This window comes from Leucoraja erinacea, chromosome 2 (genome assembly GCF_028641065.1).
Source record: "Leucoraja erinacea ecotype New England chromosome 2, Leri_hhj_1, whole genome shotgun sequence".
Classification (NCBI taxonomy): Eukaryota; Metazoa; Chordata; class Chondrichthyes; order Rajiformes; family Rajidae; genus Leucoraja; species Leucoraja erinaceus.
The window spans coordinates 91,393,921-91,412,118 of record NC_073378.1 but is presented as its reverse complement, the minus strand read 5'-3'; the positions used below and the strand labels follow the sequence as shown (position 1 = coordinate 91,412,118).

The window sequence follows — 18,198 nt, the reverse complement described above, 5'->3', positions numbered from 1 at the left end:
CACAGATTCACCCCAGTCTGACTAAATCCATTCCTAGGGAGACAAAAAAGCTGGAGAAACTCAGCGGGTGAAGCAGCTTCTATGGAGCGAAGGAATGGCAATGAATTCCACAGATTCACCCCAGTCTGACTAAATAAATTCCTAGGGAGACAAAAAAGCTGGAGAAACTCAGCGGGTGAAGCAGCTTCTATGGAGCGAAGGAATAGGCGACGTTTCGGGTCGAGACCCTTCTTCAGACTCCTCCTCACCTTTCTAAAGGAACGTCCTTTTATTCTGAGACAATGGCCTCTGGTCCTAGACTCTCCATCTCTCCCACTAGACTCTCTCCACATCAACTCTATCGAGGCCATTCACTATTCGGCATTCACACAGCATGGGTCTAAAGTTTAAATTTATGTTTAACACTGATGAATTGAAGTAAATAGATACAGATACATAGACCATAGGTGCAGGAGTTGGCTATTCGACCCCTCGAGCCAGCACCGCCAGTCTATGTGATCATGGCTCATCATCCACAATCAGTACCCCATTCCTGCCCTCTCCACGTATCCCTTGATTCTGCTAACCCTAAGAGCTCTATCTAACTCTCTTTTGAATGCACCCAGTGAATCAGCCTCCACTGCCTTCTGAGGCAGAGAATTCCACAAATTCACAACTCTGGTTCACAGAAAGAGCCCTTTCTTAAACTGTGGATTACCATATGTATGTAATAGAGCAACTGTGAATTTACTTCTGGTGTACTCCGTCATTATTACCAGTTATTAAAGCAAAAGAACAAGAGATTGCACGGAATAAAAACAAATGATTTTTATGGACTTAGGCATAGCTTAGCAAAATAAAATTAAATAATAAATGGAAGGAAACCCACGTATTATTCATTATTTGAAATACTTTAAAATGCACGTGATACACTATTGTTTAACAAGGTACACTGGAAAACATCAGTGTAAAGATTATTTTTTGTTGGTTTTAATGTCAACTGGTAAAAGTATTCATGCTCCACACTCCTGTTTAACCAGCTTTGTTGGACATACCAGAAAATATTTTCCCATGCAAAAAACTAGTCACTGCACGTTAGGAATTTACTGACTTGTTTTGAAAGTGCTATCAGCTTTGTATCATTTCAAGTGGGTTCTTCCTAATGGGTCATCCGTTTGATACGGACTAAGAAGATGTGAGCAACTTGGGGGAACATATTTTACATTCATGATTGAATACATTTTAAAATTCCATTGATATCCAACACACTAACTTAAATTATAACAAATGGTTGATTAATTGTATTGTCAATGTAATACAACATTTGGTGATTAACTCTTATCAGATCCATTGCACTTTTGGTTTATTCTTTGTTACCTGTGACAGTTTTATATAAGCTATTACTATTGATTTCAATTCTGACCACCATCAGTAAGATAGTTAATACCAATTTTACTTTGGAGGCACGTGAGTCATGCACGTCATTACGACGTTCACATGGCAAGGCACTGGACGTGCAGGGCTTCGCTCCCTGCTGACGGTAAGTTTGAAACCTGCAGGTAAGAGTTTTATTACTTACCAGGGTTGATATTCGTGTAGGAACTTCTCTTCACAGAAGTATCCTGCAGGATTTGGCGAAGTCCGGCGAGTGGACCGACTATGGGCTGTGGGGAGACCCCGGTTCCGACCGCGAAAGCGGATAGTCGGGTGATGTTGGGATTTTCGCGTTTAAAGCCACTGACAAATGGTCAGTGTTTCAAATCTGCTGGGTTCCCGGGCCGGGTAAAACACGCAGATGGGCGGGGCTACCACCAGAGTTGCTGACAGTGAGGTCAATGGCTCTCGTAATCATCGATCTGTGGGCCCCAGGCATGGGGTGCAATCACAGATAGGGTCAAACAGCCCTATTGAACTCGGAGGTGTCGGGCTGAAAGGATTCCCTTGGGGAAATAAGTATGTATTTGTGTGCTTTTTGTTGTTATTTTTTAACCCTTCACGGGCACCAGCGCGGGCCTAGGGTACAGGCCGCGCCAGCAGCACCTGGGACAGGGCTGTTTAGTGTATGAGCGCACGCCTATGTTACAGGCCGCACCAGCAGCACCTGGGACAGCTGCTTAGAGTGTGAGTGCGGGCCTATGCTACAGCAGCGCCTGGGACAGGACTGCTCAGTGTGTGAGCACACCAGTCGCATTGGCGCAGGGAGGCTGTGAGAATTTAAATCTCCAGGTAATTGCCACAAAACTTAGCTGAAGTTCGGGTTGTTTTGCTGTGGTGCTGTGCTGTGTATTTCTTCCAGGACAACACCATGGACAAGACGACCAGCCACCAGCAAGTCTGTTAGGCCCAGTGACTAGCCAGAGTCAGGAGCAGAGAATTCCTCTCCGGGGCTGGATACCGTTTCTTCAACGGTTATCCCAAATGGAGCACCTCTTGCAGAGGTTGTTTCCCCAGGGCACACTCCAGGAGCAGGAGTGGTGTCAGCGGTAGGCTGGAGAAGAGGCTGCACCCGCAGCACCTAGTAAAGGGCTGCTCGATAGCACCCTCATTGATGAGGTGCATGCCATGGGTCAGCTGAGTTCTGACCCCGACTCTGACGGTGAGTTCAATCAAGGCGAAGAACGGCAGCTGCCAGATGTCCCATCCCTGGCAGTATGATTTGTTGTCCCGTCAGAGTCAGGAGAGCCACTGGGAGATGAGTTGGCCTCCACGATAAATTATTTAGTCTCCCATCAACTACAGGAGCTCACGATGGATGAGGCCGCAAAGAAACACGAGACCCCGGGGAACTGCGTGTTGCCTTAAGGTGCCGTCAGTGAACCAGCTGATATGGGGTCAGATGGGCGTGGCATGCATGCCCAGGAAATGAAGCTGCAACGAATGCTGCTGGACTCAGGAATGACTGCGTTCGCTAGAAAGGGCAGCGGTCCGAGATGCAGCAAGGTTAAGCCACCGGTGGTCGGCAAATCTGAGAATGTATCCCTACAAGAGAGGTGCAGATTCGGGTTTGGACCAGGAACAAGCCGGCCGTTGACGCAGATATACAGCTGGCGCTCTGCAGCAGGACCATGGATGAATGGCAGAGTTCATCATTTGGCGACAACGCACCCTATGCCTGCATCGGCAGTAGGTGGTTCACTGAAGCTGGTGGCAGCATGACAGCTGGGCACAGGTTCCACGCACCCTACCAGTCCTACTCAACAAGGTGGGTCTGGCACTTCCAAAACATGGGTAAGTGGACCACTCACAAGTTGGTAATATTTACACTTGTTTGTACAGCATACAAAGGATAAAAGCATGGTCATCTGCTTAGAAGGCACAATGCTAGCATTCCAAACAAGTTTGGAATTAGAGCCAGAATTGTCGGTTTTCCAGACAGGCTCGAAAATTGGACAGAGTTGTCATGCAAAGCACCCATGGAATGATGGCAGGAGTGGCCTGTTCATTATGAAAAATACCGTTTAACTATACTAATAAAAGTAAAACATTGCAAAATTGGATAAACTATATTCCCAGGTTATTTAACAAATTATAAAATCGGTGTTTCGACTCTGAGTTCGAAAACGCTTGTTATGTTTGTCTGGATGATATTCTAATGCTGTATTTTGGTAAAACTCACCGGCTCAGTCTCAAACTATATTTGTGAAATTGGGCTCAGCCATCCAGCTAACATTAAGTTGTTACCTAATAGACTTGTTGGCCATTGGGATTTATCTTTAACTATTGATTAGTTATGACTCCGCCTTGGGGCATGAGATGGGAGTTAATAGAAACCTGTTAAAGATCAATTCTATTCATCTAGAGTATTGGCAATATAATAGCTGGGACTCAGCTGTGCAAGTCAGGAAAGTAGCAATCTCTCTAATGACATTTGGGTGATTGTTAACAAGCTTATGCTTTGAACAGCTGAAGCTACCTAAGTTACAATGATGAACAAACAGTATTCAGCATTGCTCCAGCTAAGTGCTCTAAGATGGGAAAAAATTGCGAATGTCATCTCTAGTTGGAGGTGCAGGAGATTTGCATGAGTTGCCAATTCTTCAGTTGTTGGTATCAACTAGCTATAGACGCTAGACGCATCCCATGGGTAAAGGGCTATTGAGCGAATACATAATCTACAAGCCCAACTTCAAGTTGATACACTACGGTGGTGGCAGATGTTAGTCACATGTCAATCAAGTAAAGGATTCAGGACAACACAGAATAAGTGTTGAATCACAAAGTATTTATGAAAATATGGTTCATGCTTTTTCACTGATTGCAAAAATATGTGGTATAACAGTGGTGAGAGATACATTCTCGCCATAAGACGGAGGAATGTTTTTTTTTATTCTTTTATGCCTTTCTCCATTTTGCCTCATCAGTAGGGTCTTGAAATAAAGTCAGCAAGATCTCGCTTTAGTTTTCGTACTGTCTGACTGGCTGTGCAGACGTGCTTCCCGCTTCCGTCGGGCATGATAATCCAACCGTATAAGGTTAGTGTAAAGAAACAAAAACTTTGCTGGTTCAAACTTTGGTTCGGGAAACCAGCCTCTGCACAATAAAACAATTATTGATTTACACATTCTCAATGGACTGCCTTACAGCTCAGGTTGTCACATCAAGCCATTCCTGTGCTCACTGCAGATTGCAGGATTTAAGATCGTATTTTGACATACCCCACGGACTCACGTCTATGTGTGAGGGCAGGTTTACTATATTATATCGAGGCCACCAGAACCCTACGAGGTGTGGAATCAGCATTGTTTTTTAGCCACAAACAATCACACAAGAAAAAGTCAGTTCAGACTATGTCAAGGTGGCTGAAGCAGGTTCTGGTTTTATGCAGGTATTGACACTGATGATTTTACATCTTATTCCATCAGGGCGGAATGGACGTTCCCATCGACCATATCCTCGCTACGGCAGGATGGTCAAGTGAATGCATTTTCAATTTTTTTTTACCATAGGCTGGTTGCCGAAACCGGGCTGTTTGCCCATTCTGTTTTGTGTTCACTTTTATCCTCTCCTGACATTGAGGGGTTGCTATTGATTGCTTTATTCACATAAGCCATTAATACATTTGAATCAATGTTATGGTTAATGCATTGTTGATTATTCACTCATTCTGAGTCAATCGATGCAGTGAGACGCCGGGATTTGAATCTGAGGCATGAAATCACAGAGCTTTGAACTCTTTACAGAATCACTCACGTGACTCCGAAGTAAAATAGTAAGATTAAACGAGAACTTACCAGTTTGATCTTTATTTTATGAGGAGTTACGTTGGTGATTACGTGCCCACCACGCCCAACCATCTCTCTCATAAAGGTTATATGGTAGTTCTCATGTTGCTGATCTTACTATGTTACTTCAAATATTCTGTTATCTGTGATTTCATACCGCTGCTTTGAAGATTGACGTGCATGCGCACTGGCGGGTCTTCTTCACGTAATCACCAACGTAACTCCTCATTAAAATAAAGACCAAACTTCAAACTGGTAAATTCTCATTTAATCTTACTATTAAACTATGCCTGGATGTTATTGTAGAAATATACATCTGGTACATTGTCTACATTAATAGAAAATCAGTTCAATGTAATGTTTCTAATTATGGTGGTAGATAAAGGAAAATAAAGTTCCGAATAAGTGGGGGAAAGAACGTTTAGGAAACTGCTTTAATCTAAACAGTTCTATGTTATTTTCAATACCTCCCAGTGAAGGTGATTGACATATCTGTACTTGGGTCGAAGGTCCAGTTTCTATGATGTATGACTCTATGACTATTCTTGGTTCTTGGTTTCTTGGTCCTCCAAAATATTCCAAATGGAATTTAAACTGGAGGTGGTGAAGGGAGGGCTTAAGCCAGAAAGGGTTATTGGGAAGAAAGAGCTACTTTAAATTTAGTTGCATCTGGTTGGGTAACTATAGTTGGGTGGAGATTATTCCATGCTTTAATTGTGCGGGGGAAGAACGAATTGCTGTATACACCTGTCTTTGTAGCTGGGATCACAAATTGGATCGAATGCCCTCGTCTGCTCCTAATTGGTTTGGGTTTGGTGCAGGTCTTGTAATCTATGTCGAGCTGACCATTTAACATTTTGTAAAAACAGGTCAAACGGTGAGCTTCATGTCTGTCTTGGAGAGGGTTCCACCCCAGAGAATTCAGAAGTTTGGTGACACTCGCTTCTCTCTCATAGGTGTTAGTAACAAATCGAGCTGCCTGTCTTTGGACACGTTCGATGGAAGAAATGTTTTTATTTGTGTATGGGTCCCATGCTGCAACTGCGTAGTCCAAATTAGGTCTAACGAGGGTGAAGTATAGCTTCTCCTTGATAGAAGTTGAACAATGATGAAAGTTGTGCCTCAGAAAGTTTAGGACACCTGTTGCTTTCACCGTTGCATGATGAGTCTGACCATTCCAACGCAGATCATTCTGCAATTTGATGCCAAGATACTTGGTTTGTTTGGATTCTTCAAGGGTGGCACCAAGTATATTGTAAGATGTTTCGCCTGGATTCCTCTTTCTGGTGACACGCTTAGTTTCACATTTGGAAGGGTTGAACTGCATGCCCCATTGTTGTGATCACTCAACCATAGTATCGAGATCCTTTTGGAGAACATCTTCATCATCAGCTGACTTAATTGGACGGTACAGCAAACAATCATCAGCGAAAACTATGACTACATTTCTCTGAAGTTATTTCTACACTGGTGTGTCAAGACCAGCAAAACTGGACATTGAATTTGTTATCACTTGTGGAGAATGATGAGCACCGGAAGAATATGTGAGAATATGGCACGTGAGAAAATGGCAATGAACGGAATTGTTTAATAGTCTTTTCTTGGGAATTGCATTACATGCCATTGTTCAGCCTGCATCTATTCCTGATGGAGGTTATGACAATGCATGGCGCTTGGCCTAACCACCTTGTCCTGCTGCCTTGTTGCATCACTGTGCTGAGATGGGTATCATGAAATGCCCCTAAAATCTATGCCTTTTGATATTTCCATCCTGTGAAAAGGTTCTAACTATCTATCCTATCCATGCCTGGTAAAGATAGTAATAATTTTGACTACTGAACTTTATGTAGACTGGCATAATTACATTTTGACTGCACTATTTATGGGATGGACATTTCCACGACTTGAAATGTGCTGAAGCCCCTTCTGGGCTTTCCACCTCCCCTCTGACCTTAGTCATATATCCCAAACCCTTATCATATCCTGGTCCCTAGCTCATTATATGCTGGCAGCTCATCATGAAAGAATTAGTAGACTGGAAAATTGTGAGCGTTCCCAGCAGGAAGTCAGCCGAGCAGTACTCCCTGGAAAATATATCGCACTGTGTTTTCCTTCTATTTTTAAGCAAAGATGCAGTGCCTTATGAATTTAGCTTTTTGGCCAGCTTTATTCAAGATTTTCTGCAATTTCTTCACTTGAAGCTGAAGTTCTTCAGCAAATAGAAATCAAAACATTGTAAAACTATTGCAAATAGAATCACTTTAGTTATCCATCCAACTATTAAAAACACCCAGACTGCTGGACTGCAGAACTGTTGGTAAATAATTGATTCCTTGTTTTGGGATGGTTTTCATATCAACAGTACAGTCACATTCATATCCACAATGTAGGCTTTTTCTCTGGCTGCAAAAACATCCTGGAAAGCTGGTTTTGAAGCAATGAACATTCTTAATAATATTCTTTACAAGACAAAAATGCCTGGTGGAAGCAGGAGGGAGAATGATAAATTGTTAATGTTAAAATAAAGTTAAAAATATAAAACTCCAAATGAAGCATTTTTACAGATTTACCTCTAAATTATTGCATTATAGTATTTTACAAATATTTACAAATTTTCAAATTTTGTATTAGATTCCCTATTGATGGGAAGCAGTAGGCTATGGATTGTAAGGAATGTTGCCTTGGCAAGCATGTAACTGATCATCAAGGCATTCTTTGAAATCCATAACCTCCAGTAATTAATACCAGTAAACAGGGATTTCTTTATTCAATTTAAACCCCATGTCAAAAAAAAATTCCCACAGAACTCACAATGCTACTACAATTAGATCATTCTCTTATAACAAGTCACCAGTTTCGCTGTCCATGCTACATTCAGTAAGAAACAGAACATATTTTTTATGTAACATAAAATTTGTTTTGATTGAATGTAATTTATAAGCAAAACGAATGGTTCATTTAATCTCCAAGTTATTTTAGACCATTTTAGCATATTTAGTTGTAAAACAGTAATTGAAGTAGTCCTCAAATGATCTCCGTAAAGAAGATGAATGGGTTCTTCAAAAAATTCTTGGCTTTGAAAAGTGCCTATACCATTTATTAGCTGTTTTTGGAATGCAGAATTTACTTAAACATTTGTCGACCTTCTCTTGAGCTTCAGTGATTATAATTGCTTCATTTTGCATTTTGCCATTTTGTGATGTGTCACACATAAATGCAGAAACTTACGAAGGATTTAGTTTGAATGAAAACTGAAAGCAGGACAGGACCCAAACTTTGCACCACATCTGTTACCGTTTTGGTCATTAGATCCCAGTCATTAACAATGGAACGTTTCTGCTGAGAGAGATTTCTATAGTTTGATTGTTAAGGTTCTAATATTTGTTATCATCAATAACTAATGCTCACCTGCTACTTATTAAGAAATGTCATCTTAATCATGGTTCTAGTTGAAATTTGTTGCCAAGAGCATCTCCCTGTCTTGTGGCAGACTCATAAACTAAACAAAGCAGTGTAACACTTTGAAAGAATGCGTAGCACTGAGATAAATAATTTTCACCCATGCTTCAAGCACAACTGGAAATACTGGCGCCAGAGGCAACTGCAGCAAAACTGCAGCTGCTGGTAGTGCTTTTCTAGTGGAGGGCATGGAAGGTGTATTGTTATATTATTGTGCTGCACAACAAAGTTTCCCAGCTATAAAGGTAACGGGAGAATGACACAGATTGTGCACATAGAGCTGTGGTAAAAGGAAAACAAACTCCTTGAGGAACTACCTTGCATTAAGGAAATTTTCAGCAGTGAGAGCTAGACCTGGAGCAACGCTACAGAAAGTGATTCCACAATATCAGAGAGAAAAACATTGCATCCATTGAAATTCCTTCATTGTCCCAGCCACCACTGCCACCATGAAAGGTTGTGACAGGCCGTGGTTGATTCTTAATTGCCTCCTCAGTTCTGGGAGTAAACGCTAGTATTTCAATAAATGCAAGTATTGCCAGCATCGTCCGGACCCCATGAATGAGGAAATAAAAAAATGACAGGTTGTGAAAGTAAATTCAGCAAATATTTTACATTATGGCCAGCAGCTGGAAAATTGTGCTAAAAATTGCGATCAAAATGCCAACGGATTCACTTAAGAAACAGCAGCAAAGCAAGTGTGGATACAGATGTGTCTTCATACATATGTGTGGCGTGAACACTAATCTTTATCAGTCTTGTCCATGTCGCATCAAAAAATACCCTTTGAAGTTGTCTTTACAAGTTGTGCCCACATCTGTCCAATGGCTGGATTAACTCAGTTAGTGCATCTTGCTGGAGGTACAGTCTGCAAAACCAAAGCATCGTGGTGAGATAATCCTGCTGAGACCTGCAGAGAGAGAGAGGGAGACATGGATGCCAGCAATAGAGGCCTTCAAAACAACCCCAGGTTACTGAGGTAGTGTCTTGCTTCATCCTCTATGTTTTCTCCAATAAAGGAATGACTGTGCAGGCCAAAATAAATCCATTGCTTCCCTAAACCCAGAAGGCAATATTCAACAAGAATACAAAACTGAAATACAACTCAATATAAACTAACCTGCAGTTCCTAATGATTATTTTTGAGGAAATATGAACAATGATGAAAAAGCCCCCCCATTGTCTGTGTTTACCTTGGTAAAGAACCAGTTGGTAGTGAAGTTCTTGCAGTAATTCAGCCTCCAGTGATGCATATCAATCTCTCAAACTTTGCTTCCCTGACTTAAATTGCCATTAGATCCACTAGACTGAATCCTGTTTTCTAATTCACATTTAGCTCCAGATGTCATTGACACAGCCAATTCATGGCTAATGAAATCAATTCATTTAGCAGGAAAGTAAATTAATTAGAGCAGCTTTGGTCACATTTGTACTTATTTTCTGTACATTTATATTAAATCTAAACTATATAGGAAGATAATCAATGTTTCATTCTGTCTGTGCAGTAAGATAAATGTTATGTTATAACAGCTATGATGCCTTTTTTTAGCAAAGAGGTAAAACAATCTTTTAGATTTGTTTTAAATCCATCAGCTAGCAGGGCAATATTCAGGAACTGGGTGTGCACCCTATACATAGTTTCCCACAGTTCAGCAGTAACTTCGAAGGGTGATTGGAGTCAATAAGCATCTCCTGTATCAGAGGTACAGATATAAATTAATTCAGCACCAGTTACAATTAGCTAGTGTAAATAACTCCTGTAAATACTCTGGATATATGGCAATACAGATCAAGTGAACGTTACAATTATTATAAGGTGGGTGCATGAATTCAGATAGTAGCAGTACCAAGTCAATGCATTCCTAACATACAGAAAATCATAGTCATAGAGCTATACAGTGCGGAAACAAGTTGCCTAACCAAACTAGTTCCACTTGCTGCGCCTGACCCATATCAGTCTGAAGAAGATAGACACAAAAAGCTTGTGTAACTCAGCGAGACAGGCTGCATCTCTTGAGATGCTGCCTGTCCCGCTGAGTTACTCCAGCTTTTTGTGTCTATCTTCAGTTTAAACCAGCATCTGCAGTTCCTTCCTACACATTCAGTCTGAAGAAGGATCTCGACTCGAAACTTTACCCGTTCCTTCTATCCAAAGATGCTGCCTGTCCTACTGAGTTACTCTGGTATTTTGTGTCTATCTTCTGTTTAAACAAACATCTGCAGTTCCTTCCTTCAACAATCCTTCCAAACCTTTTATTATCCATGTAACTGTCTAAGTGTCCATTAAATGTCATAATAGTTCCTGTCTCTATCAATTCCTTTGGCTGCTTATTCTATATACACATGGCTCTTTGTGCAAAATAATTGTTCATCGTCCTCTATAAATCTTTCCCATCTCACTTTAAACATATGCCCTCTAGTTTTAGACTACTCTACACCAGAAAAGACTGCAGCTATTCACTTTATCTACACCCCAAAATTATTTGAACATTTGAATTTAAGCCCTTTTATTTTAACAGTACAGTGAAACTTTGGTCTAAGTGGAAGCTGGTTGCCATCATTTTATCTGCATTGTGTTATAGGCCACAGTGAATGTCATAAAAACTGAATGGGATGCCGATTAGACAAAAGCAAACAAGTAGGTTACAGAGAAAATACTTGACATTCCTTTGCTGCATGATTTCCTAGTCTGAGGATCAAAGGAGCTGTAAGAAGAGATGCCTTTAGGGGAATTTCAATTTGTTGGCCCCTCTGTTGACATCCAGGATGGGGAGGGGGTGGGGGGTGGAAGATTCAGAGCACGTAATGATATAATTCTATGCCAACAGACCCCCAACATGATCTTATCACCAACTCGGAAAGACTGGGGTACATTTAACCCCTAGTATCTTATAGCAGCAGCAATTCTGGAGATTGTTGTAAAAATATTGTCAAGCACAGGTATTTGTTCATATTTAAATCCACCATGTAGCAAGTAGTGGAAAAGAAAATCGCTAAGAGCCAAGATTGTTTCTTTTAAAAAAAAATTCCTTTACCTAAAACGTATAGGTATACAGTATTTATTGGTTTTAGAACAATCCCCTCACAATAGTATTTTGTGTTTTGCTTTTAATCCTTAACTACAGAGCAGTCTTTCAGTGTTATAAAATTAACAATGCCACCAACGTTCAGGTACCTGCATCTTGCCAAAGCAACTATTTTTCATGGATGAGCCTGGGGAATGAATACGAGCAATCTATTCTGCTTCATTAAGCATTGCCATGGTGCTCCAGGTTCCTTCCACATTCCAAAGATACGCAGGTTTGTAGGTTAATTGGCTTCTGTAAATTGTCCCTAGTGTGTAGGATAGAACCAGTATTTGGAGATTACTGGTCGGCGCAGACCCGGTGGCACGAAGGGCCTTTTTTCATGCTGTATCTCTAAACTAAATGAAACTAAACGAAACTAAACGAAACTAAACGAAACTAAACTAAACTAAACTAAACTAAACTAAACTAAACTAAACTAAACTAAACTAAACTAAACTAAACTTAAACTAAACTAACCTTAACTATACTAATCTAAGATGCTACCACCCAGGTTAGCCAGTTTCTGGAGTAATATTTGATTCCATTCTCGAGCATCATCATGCATTGAATATTCTCACCATTGCCCACATTTAAATCAACTAATTCAGCAAATGTAAAGAACCAAAAATGGCAACATCTTGATTTTGAAGCATCTAACCTTTGAGCCAATTGTAACATAAGGTTTGGTACTATGGAAATTTTTTTGAATATATTTTGGATGTCTGAAATAAAAGTCATATGGTGCTATATCTATTATATTATGTTTCTATTCTAGTAAATATCTTATACGTCAGAGTAGAATTGATTGCCTTTAAAATTCATTTTGAGATTTAAAAAGGTAAACATTCTAAATCTACGCCAGACAAAAACTTGGGTTTCATACACCCTTCAATAGGTTTGTAAAGAAAGCAAATGCAATACTAGCATTTATCTTGAGAGAAATTGTATACAAAAACATAGATGTAATGCTGAAGCTCCATAAGGCTCTGACCAGGCCGCATTTGGAGTATTGTGAGCAATTTTGGGTTCTATATCTGAGGTAGGATGTGCTGGCTCAGGAGAGGGTACAGAAGAGATTTACAAGAATGGTCCCAGGAATTAGTAGATTAACATATGATGAGCTTCTGATGGCATGGACCTGGACTTGCTGGAGTTTTGTAGAATAAGGGGGGGACCTCATTGAAAAGTACAGAATAGTGAAGGGCTTGGATAGAGTGGATGTGGAGAGGATGTTTCCACTAGTGGGAGAGTCTAGGACTAGAGGTCATATACTCGGACGTCAGATAGCACAATGGGCTAAGAGTTCGGCTGGCGACCGGAAGGTAGCCGGTTCAAAATCCCGCTTGGAGTGCATACTGTCGTTGTGTCCTTGGGGACACTTCACCCACCTTTGCCTGTAATGGATGTTTCCACGCGGGCACACCGCGACGCCCTGTGTCTCCCTTTCAAGGGAGATGCTAAAAATGCATTTCGTTGTCTCTGTAGGACAATGACAAGAGGAATCATTTCAGACATTTCATTTCAATTTCATTTCATTACTCAAAATTAAAGAACATTCTTTTAGGAAGGAGATGGTAGTGGCCATAGACCAACTTTGAGGTCTTGATCTTCAAACATTAAAATTTTCAAACAGTCAATGCTGGTGCATTGAAGGAGATGATGAAATTCACTAGGAAGTGTCTCCTGACATAGGAGAAGTAGTCCATGTATTCCAGGTCTCAATGTTATATTTTATTGTCAGCGAGCATTGTGGTGGAGCAGGATAACATTGGTATAGCATCATTGTCATTTGAGAGTCGAGTGGAAACTCACCCACCCTTTATGCTTCAGTAAATGATTTGCCGATGGATGAAATGTGATTCATCTGAATATAGCTTTTCAGTGACAGTTAGATTTGGCTCCAGTTGTGGTGTATAGTGGCCATAGACAAAATAGTTTGCTGGTAGATCTAAAGATTAGATCCACTCACAGATAAGCGGTTTGTAGGTGTGTAGCTTGGGTGACAAAGAATAACAATGTTGGGCAATGCCACACCCTTGTTTTACATCAGTATCTTTCATAGTGAATCCTCCTATAGTAGACCCATTAGCTCAGATGATGACTTGCATTCCACCAGAAAGCAAAAGTGCAGGTGATTTACTCCATGATGAACCTTCAGGGCTGAGAAATTGTCCTTCTTGTCCCTGTGGATGTGATGAATGAACTTGTACTTAGATCAGGTTTTGTCTTGGAGAAGAATTAATAATCCCATTGTGGAACAATATCCTTCTTAAAGACGTGCACAATAATCCATTAATCTCCTCTGTTTGAGCATGTGTGTTGTACTGTTTTGAGAAGGGTGTCTGGGAACCATGAGGAAAGACTGTGCAGGAATGAATATTTATGAATGTGCAGTCATAGAAAACTCTTTCTTGGTATCACTTACCTTAAAATTTGGAAGATAATTTTCCAGACTCTCAATAGGAAACTTGTTGATCTAAGTCTCCAGTTGGCCTTCAGGGATTTAAGGGGAATTACTCAAAGTATATTTCTCTGATAATGGCCCAGATTTGCCCATGTCTATTATTATACCTTATTATGCACCAATGGCATTGAATGTTAGTGAGGTTCACTTGTATTCCTGGTAATGTTGCTTGCTGTTGTATCAAATCAATAACATCAGTAGCTGTGGTTTGGGCTTTTATTCCCGTGTGTTTAACACAAGGGACAATTTGTCATCAATCTTTATTACCCAGAATCAGATATTTTTTCTTCTTTGCAGAACTAGCTTTTCAACTGGGATGAATTAAAAATCTGTTTCGTATTAAGAATGAATTCTGAGTTCAAGGGACTGGAGGAAATCCCCACAGGAAATAGTCCAATTACACCATAACCACAAGCAAAAAGAAAATAAACAAGAGGAGCCATAGTGATTACTTGGACGTTCAATCCAATGACATACTTTATAAGGGGTATAATGGAGGTTCAATTCAGGTAAGTCTCTCTCCCTCGAAATAAGTAATAGTCAGCCATTTCTAAAGATACATGTCAATGAGACAGATGTATCTGTTCTTCCAGCAGATGGATTAATGGCACTAATCATGCTCAATGAGGAAGAACATAACTGGACTGAAGCATGGCTATTCACTCCCTATGTAAATGATGTTGCAGCCTTAACTCTACACCACATGCATGCATTTCAGTCCCAGTATTGGTTATGTTTCCATTGGGTTGCACTCCATCATATATTACATAGATCCAATTTGAATAAAAATGTTTCGGTTGAAAAAGATCTCATCAAATTTGTACTGTTTATGTCTGACAATATTGCATAAATGTTGATGAATACCCCTGCACATGTCAATATCACAGAAATATTTTGAACAAAGTAAATTACAATACTAAATTTAGAGGGGTATAATGTGATGAATTTTCACAACTGACATGACTGAACTCAATGATCAACCGGCAATCGGCCAATACCAATATCGAGAAAATAAAGATTCATCTGTTGAGGGATTTGCACCAAATGGACAATGCACCAAATGGTATTCCTGGTATGGCCAATACAACTTTTATCGTCATGGAAGTGTAAATGAGTTCCTTTCCATTAACATTACCAACGATCTGTTGTGGACTAACAATATTGATGCAACAGCTAAGAAGGCGCATCAATGTCAGGGGTTATGCGGAGAAGTCAGGAGGATGGGGTTAGGATGGAGAGATAGATCAGCCATGATTGAAAGACGGAGCACACTTGATGGGCCGAATGGCCTAATTCTGCTCCTATTACTTATGACCTTATGACCAATGGACCTACTGAGGAGACTGCAGAAATTAAGCATGTCTCCAATGGCTCTTACAGACTTCTTCAGATGCATCAATGAAAGCATACTGTCCAGTTGCATCATAGCTTGGGAACAGCTCTGCCAAAGGTCGCAAGATATTGCAGAGAGTAGTAATTCTAGGCCAGTCATCACACAGCCTAAACTTTCCACCACTGACTCCATCTACACCTTATGCTGCCTCGGAAAGCACCCAACATAATCAATGACATTTTCTACTCCAGTCATTCCTTCTTCTCCTTGCTCCTGCCTGGCAGAAGGTGCAGATACATGAAAGCATGCACCACTAGACTCAGGTACAGCTTTCCTCGTTATCAGATGTCTGAACTGTCCTTCCATACGCTTGGATACTGAATGATTCACCTTTACCCCATTATGGAATTGTAATTTGTCTGTGCAACAGATGCGTTACAATGCTGAGTATATTCTGTACTCTGTATCTTTTTCTTTGCTCTTTCTATTGCATTTGAATTTAACTTGACTGTATTCATGTATAATATTATCTGATCTGATTGAATAACATGCAAAACAAAGCTTTTCGTTGTACCGAGGTACACATGACAATAATAAACCTAAACGTATTGTAGTCCCAAAAATGAGACTTCCCCCTTTCTTCCCCCACTTTAAGATCAATTTTATCTGGGAGAACTAGTGGAAGTGAATGTTTTAAGCCATGTAATCCTGATTTGCAAACAAGATTTCATGAAGAGTTCAAAACTTTCAAATGGAGAATGCCAATTTTCAAAGAATTGCCTTCAACACAACAGTGTTGTGAATATTATGCAGAATATACCTTCTATTTTATTTACAAATGAATATGTTGGAAGGAGAGCTATGCAGTCAGAACCAAGATGTACAAGATAGACACAAAAAGCTGGAATAACTCAGCCGGACAGGCAGCATCTCTGCAGAGAAAGAATGAGTGAAGAACGGTCCTTCCTTTATTCCAGAGATGCTGCCTGTCCCACTGAGTTACTCCAGCTTTTTGTGTCTATCTTCAGTTTAAACCATCATCTGCATTTGCTTCATACACACCAAGATGTACAATGCAGCTGAAAAATCAGAGTTAACACTAAAATAGCTCCACGGTAGTGCCTGCGCTGCTTTGTAGTCATTTTAGATAGTGGAGGCAGAAAGGGTGTGTCATCTAATCTGATTGAGGGGAAGGGGAGGCCATGATGCAATGACTACCTCTGTGTAGCAGATGCTGAATGCAGTTTTTTCATGAGTTTACTTGCAATGGACAGGAGCTGCAAGAATAGCAGATTGAACTAAGCACAACGTACAGTCTATCCACCTGGACCCATATTGACAAAAACAGGCTGCTAATTCAAAGGTATTCTGTTGAAAATCAAGCTGTTGGAATTCACGAGTTTGGCTGAAACATGCAGAGTATGGAGGTTCATGGCATATTGTTGAAATTAAAACAATATATCTACGGGTATCGGATGGTGTTCAGGGTGTTTGGATATTGATGGAATTTGTGCAGGAGCATAAATCATCAGCTGCATAAGGAGCATCCATTGTTCCTCAGGTAGCCATGTGCATGTGCATTCATATATTTTAATCCACATGGTTATTGCGTGGGGAGAGGTGGGAGTTGGAAGACGGGTGTCGGTTACTCTCTCTGTCGTCCCTTTATGCAAGCATCAGGATTTGGATTTTAAATTTAGTTTAGTTTTAGTTCAGAGATACAGTTTGGAAGCAGGCCCTTCGGTCTACTGAGTCCGTGTCGCCCAACAATCACAGCGTACACCAGTTCTAATCCAACACTCTTAGGACAATTTACAAAAGCCAATTAACCTACAAACCTGCACGTCTTTCGAGTGTGGGAAGAAACCAGAGCTCCCGGAGAAAACCCACACCATCACAGGGAAAATGTGCAACATCCATACAGACAGCACCCGTAGTCATGATCGAACCCGGTTCTCTGGAACTGTAAGGCAGCAACTCTACCGCTGCGTCACTGTGCTGCCCAACCTTTCAACAGCGTGTAAAATAATGGGCTCCTTAGTGTGATGAAGGCACATCAGGAATGGTCGCTATTCCAAGTCTGAGGAAATGCAGAGGGAAGAACGGAGACTTGGTAGTCCTCATTTTGAGGCTCCTCAAGGTTCTGTAATAAATGTGTGCATATACATGGCAAGAAGTAATCCGGGCATCATTTACTGAAGGACCTCGGACATTTACACCTAACAGTGGGCCGCAGGCAGGCAGGCAGGCAGGCCGATCATTATGTCAGCTAGTGCATAATACAGACATCAGCACTGCCATTTTACAGCTCCACTCACCAGCCTCCATGCCCCATTAACTTCCACACTCAAATAAGTTTTGAACAGCATAGAGGACCTCCCACTGGCACCATTTAAATCGATCACCTACCGCTTACAGGTTAATTGCCAAATTATTCCTTCTGACTGTGGCTGCAATTCTTCATGCTTTAGCTGTTTGCCTTGCTTGTTAAAAGTCTGCAGCATTCTAACTGGTGCTGAAGTACTATCTTTTGGTGACCGAAACACTTGCACAAAATCCAGATGCTTATAGGCATGGGTGGTCTAGCAATGCTTGCTCTTACAGCGAGTGTGAGTGGGATGTTATGTAGAGGCCACACGGAGCAGGACAAACTGCTAAAAGGAGGAGATGAGA

General features: G+C 40.8%; 1 long non-coding RNA gene across 2 annotated transcripts; it reads left to right on the top strand.

Moving 5' to 3' along the window:
• Window positions 1–133: 133 nt before the first annotated feature.
• LOC129712426 (uncharacterized) lies at window positions 134–15,000 on the top strand. Of its 2 annotated transcripts, none has more exons than XR_008726052.1 (3): window positions 134–1,932; window positions 14,490–14,701; window positions 14,786–15,000. It is a non-coding gene; the product is annotated as an uncharacterized LOC129712426 (long non-coding RNA). The 2 variants fall into 2 exon arrangements; XR_008726053.1 differs by lacking the exon at window positions 134–1,932 and adding an exon at window positions 1,942–4,451.
• The last annotated feature ends 3,198 nt before the right edge of the window (window positions 15,001–18,198 follow it).